Source organism: Arachis hypogaea, chromosome 11 (genome assembly GCF_003086295.3).
Source record: "Arachis hypogaea cultivar Tifrunner chromosome 11, arahy.Tifrunner.gnm2.J5K5, whole genome shotgun sequence".
Lineage (NCBI taxonomy): Eukaryota > Viridiplantae > Streptophyta > Magnoliopsida > Fabales > Fabaceae > Arachis > Arachis hypogaea.
In genome coordinates, this window is record NC_092046.1 from 102,334,114 (window position 1) to 102,338,811 (window position 4,698).

At 38.6% G+C, this 4,698-nt stretch overlaps 1 non-coding gene across 1 annotated transcript; it reads left to right on the top strand.

Annotated features, from left to right (window-relative positions):
- The first annotated feature begins 3,533 nt into the window (after positions 1-3,533).
- On the top strand, positions 3,534-3,641 carry LOC112726049 (small nucleolar RNA R71). Its single transcript, XR_003165119.1, has one exon. It is a non-coding gene; the product is annotated as a small nucleolar RNA R71 (small nucleolar RNA).
- Positions 3,642-4,698: the final 1,057 nt, after the last annotated feature.

Consider the following 4,698-nt stretch of genomic DNA (forward strand, 5'->3'; position numbering starts at 1 on the left):
ATTGATTCGTTGAGGAGGGTAAAATATTGCTAAGAATTTGTTCACCACGTCTTCCCAAGTTGTCAAGCTCTCCCTTGGGAAAGACTCCAGCCACTTAGCTGCCTTATCCCTGAGTGAGAATGGAAATAAGAGCAGTCTATAGGCGTCAGGATGAACACCATTAGACTTCACTGTGTCACATATTCTCAGGAAGGTGGTTAGATGTTGATTGGGGTCCTCTTGGACACTCCCTCCGAACGAACACTTGTTCTGAACAAGGGTGATGAGCTGTGGCTTCAGTTCAAAATTGTTGGCATGGATGGTTGGCTTTTGAATGCTACTTCCACAGTTCCCTGGGTTTGGATTGATGTAAGAGCCTGAAACTCTTCTATCCTCCCCAGCATGATTTGCTCCACCTCCTCTGCCATGGTTGTGAGCCTCTTCTTCATGATGGTTTTCCATGTTTTCTTCCATGTTTGGTTCAAAGTATTCCTCAAAGTGTTCCTCCTCTTCTTCACCACCAACTACACATTTTTCTCTTGCTTCCCTCCTTAGTCTAAGGAAGGTTCTCTCAGGTTCAGAATCAAAGGAAGTTGAAGCCCCACTTCTTCTCCCTGTCATACAACCAATAAATACAAGCAAAGAGAATAGGTGCAGAAAGTATATCTGTCAGAATTATTGTTAGTGTGAGTGATGCAATATATCAAACAGTTAGTGGGTTAGTGAGACGAATAGTAAATAACAAAGAAAAAGTAAGGGGGAAGGGAAGAAGTTATCTAAAACATAAAGTAAATGACTCAAACAGAAATTTAAATCAAACAAAAATAAAATGCTCAATCTAGTTATCCTCCAATCTAATCATTGTTGATGCACAATCAATCCCCGGCAACGGCGCCATAAACTTGATGCACGGAAAACTTGTCTCACAACAAATTCCCTTCGACAAGTGTACCGAATTTGTCGTCAAGTAAAAACTCACAATAGAGTGAGGTCGAATCCCACAAGGATTGATTGATCAAGCAACTTTAACTAGAGGACTGTTCTAGTTGAGCGATTCCAGAATTTGAGTTGAGAATTGTAGAAAATAAAATGGCGGGAAGGTAATTGACTGGAAAGTAAATGCTAGAATTATAGATCTGAAAGTAAATGTCGGAAGGTAAATTGCAGAATTGTAAATGGGAATGGGGGAATTGCTCATTAAAGTAAATAACAGAAATTAAAGAGAATGGGTAAGATCAGAAATGGGGAGTTCATTGGGCTTAGGAGATGTTGCATTCTCCGGATCAATTTTATTTTCATCTCTTCCTCAATCAATGCACTCATTGATCTCCCTGGCAATCTTAAGTGATTGAATTACAATTTCTTGTAATTCAATCTCTCAAATCTTGATCAATAGCCAATTCCTTGGTCAATTGCTCATGAGAAGAGATGAAGTATGGTCACTGATTATACCACATGCATTTCCCAAACCAAGTGTTGAGAAGATTATAGTCACATATCCATCCAAACCTAATTTGGTCCAGCATGAGAAAGCATTTCTAGCTTGATCTCTTCATTCCTCTTTCAAGGTTCAGAAAAGATCCAAGTATAAATAGATTCTTTTTCAAGATAACTACTCAATTGGATGAAGATCGAAAGCTTTCAAGTAAAATCAAGAGAAAAGATAGAAGAAGAATAATGAAAACTAGTACTGATCCATCAAATTACAACAGAGCTCCCTAACCCAATGACAGGGGTTTAGTTGTTCATAGCTCTGGAAAATGAAAACAAAGATGGAGAATACATGATGAAAACTTAGAAGTGCAGAGAAAGTAAAATACAGAGAGTATTTCTATGCTAAGAGTCTCCCTATAATTTCCAACTCTCAAAATATTTCAAAGATACTCCTATATATACTATATATACTACTCTTCTATTCTTCTAGTTGATTCTTCAAGTCTTGGGCCTTTGGATCTTGAGTTGGAAGCAGTTCTCTTCTTCATTGGGCTTAGCTTTTACTTGCAGAGAGAAAGTATGAAGTGGGCAGGGGCTTTGGCTCAGGAAGTTAGTGGTGTTAACGTTCAGTGAAAATATGGGTTCGAGAACATTAGTGACAATCACCTTTTTCACTAACGTTCCTCACCAAAGTTAAAGGCCACGTTAACCTCAACGTTAGTGGCACAAACATTGCCACTAACGGTTCCACTATGTCCTTCGCACACGTTATTGGGACTCAACTTTCCCAATAACGTTGAGAAGCGTCCCCCTTCCCTACGTTAGAGCCCACGTTAACTTAGTTAACGTGGCTCTTTTAACGTAGGCTTGCCATCCTTCGAGAACGTTAGTGACACTTACCATTGTCACTAACGCTCCAAATTGCCCCTATTTTCCATGTTAGAGTCCATGTTAACTAGGTTAACGTGGCTTCTAACGTGGCCTTGCTAGCCATCTCCAACGTTAGTGACAAAGTTGAGTGTCACTAACGTTGGCTCATCCTTCCCTTATCCACGTTAGCTTCCACGTTAACTAAGTTAACGTAGGAGTTAACGTGGCTCATGGTGGCATGTATGGTTCCTTCCAATGTTAGTGACAATATTGGGTGTCACTAACGTTGGCGATCACCTTCTTTCTTCACGTTAGCTTCCACGTTAACTAGGTTAACGTGGGAGTCAACGTGGCTCATTAGGGGCTTGTGTTCTTCCAACGTTAGTGACAACGTTGGGTGTCACTAACGTTGTCGACCACTTTGTTCCTCCAAGTTAGCTTCCACGTTAACTAGGTTAACGTGGGAGTTAACGTGGCTTAATGTGCTTTGGCCAACGTTAGTGACAATGTTGAGTGTCACTAACGTTGGCTCCCCCCCTTCCTTCTTAACGTTAGAGGCCACGTTAACTAGGTTAACGTGGACTCTAACGTGGCCACTCATGATCTTGGTTCAACGTTAGTGATAATGTTAAGTGTCACTAACGTTGGCTCTATTTCTTAACGTGGGCAATGATGGCTTCGAGAGCGTTATTGGCAATCACTTTTCTCATTAACTTTGCAAGTTACTCCCATTCCACGTTAGTGTTAACGTTAGTGCAACTAACGTAGCCACTAATGTGGTTCTTCTTTGCTTCCTTTGTCCAGAAATTAAGCAATAAAGTGCATCAAAGTTCTAGTCCAAGTCATGGGAAATGCAACGTCCAATTTGTCCTTAAATTCATGCAAAATCCTCATGAAATCATGTAAAATGCACAATGTATGCTTGAATCAAGATGTAAGTGAATATCTACCCAAAACTAGCTTATTTCCTAAGGAAATGCATGAAACTACCCTAAAAACAGTAAAGAAAAGGTCAGTGAAACTGGCCAAAATGCCCTGGCATCAACTCCTTTCCTCTGAGGCGTCCTATTACTCATAGGATTCCTTTCAGAAGTGTACATGAACTGGTTATTTGCAACCATGTCAATGAGTTCTTGAGCTTCTACAGGCGTTTTCTTTAGGTGAATGGATCCACCTGCAGAATGGTCCAATGACATTTTAGATAATTCAGATAGACCATCATAGAATATATCCAGGATGGTCCATTCTGAAAGCATGTCAGAAGGACACTTTTTGGTCAGTTCCTTATATCTCTCCCAAGCTTCATAGAGGGATTCACCTTCTTTTTGTCTGAAGGTTTGAACATCCACTCTAAGCTTACTAAGCTTTTGAGGAGGAAAGAACTTGGCTAAGAAAGCTGTGACCAGCTTATCCTAAGAGTTCAGGCTATCTTTAGGTTGAGAGTCCAACCATATTCTAGCTCTGTCTCTTACAGCAAATGGGAAAAGCATAAGCCTGTAGACCTCGGGGTCAACCCCATTGGTCTTAACAGTTTCACAGATCTGCAAGAATTCAGTTAAGAACTGAAAAGGATCTTCGGAGGGAAGTCCATGAAACTTGCAGTTCTGTTGCATCAGAGAAACTAATTGAGGTTTCAGCTCAAAATTGTTTGCTCCAATGGCAGGGATTGAGAGGCTTCTTCCATGTAAGTTGGAATTTGGTGCAGTAAAGTCACCAAGCATCTTCCTTGCATTGTTATTATTTTCGGCCATGTCTCCTTTTTCGAAAACTTCAGTCAGGTTTTCTCCAGAGAGTTGTACTTTAGCTTCCCTTAGCTTCCTCTTCAGAGTTCTTTCAGGTTCAGGATCAGCTTCAACAAGAATGTTCTTATTCTTGTTCCTGCTCATATGAAAAAGAAGAGAACACAAAAGAAAATATGGAATCCTCTATGTCACGGTATAGAGATTCCTTATGTGAGTAGAAGAGAAGAATAGAAGAAGAGAAATTCGAACACCAGGAGGAAGAGAGGGTTCGAATTTTTAGATGAAGAGAAGTGTTAGTAAATAAATAAAATAATTAGAAAGAGATGATGGGGAGAGAATTTCGAAAATTAAATAAATTAAAATAAAAGTATTTTTGTTTTTAATTTAAAATTAAAGTTTAAAATTCGAAAAAAGAAAATTAAATTAAATTAAAGTTTAAAATAATTAGTTAATTAAAAAGGAATTTTGAAAAAGAGGGAAGGGTATTTTCAAAAATTAGAGGGAGAGAGTTAGTTAGGTAGTTTTGAAAAAGATAAGAATCAAACAAAAAGTTAAGTGGTAAATTGAAAAAGATTTGAAAATCAATTTTTGAAAAGATAAGAAGTTAGAAAGGATTTTGAAATTTGATTTTTGAAAAAGATATGATTGAAATTATTTTGAGAAAGATTTGATT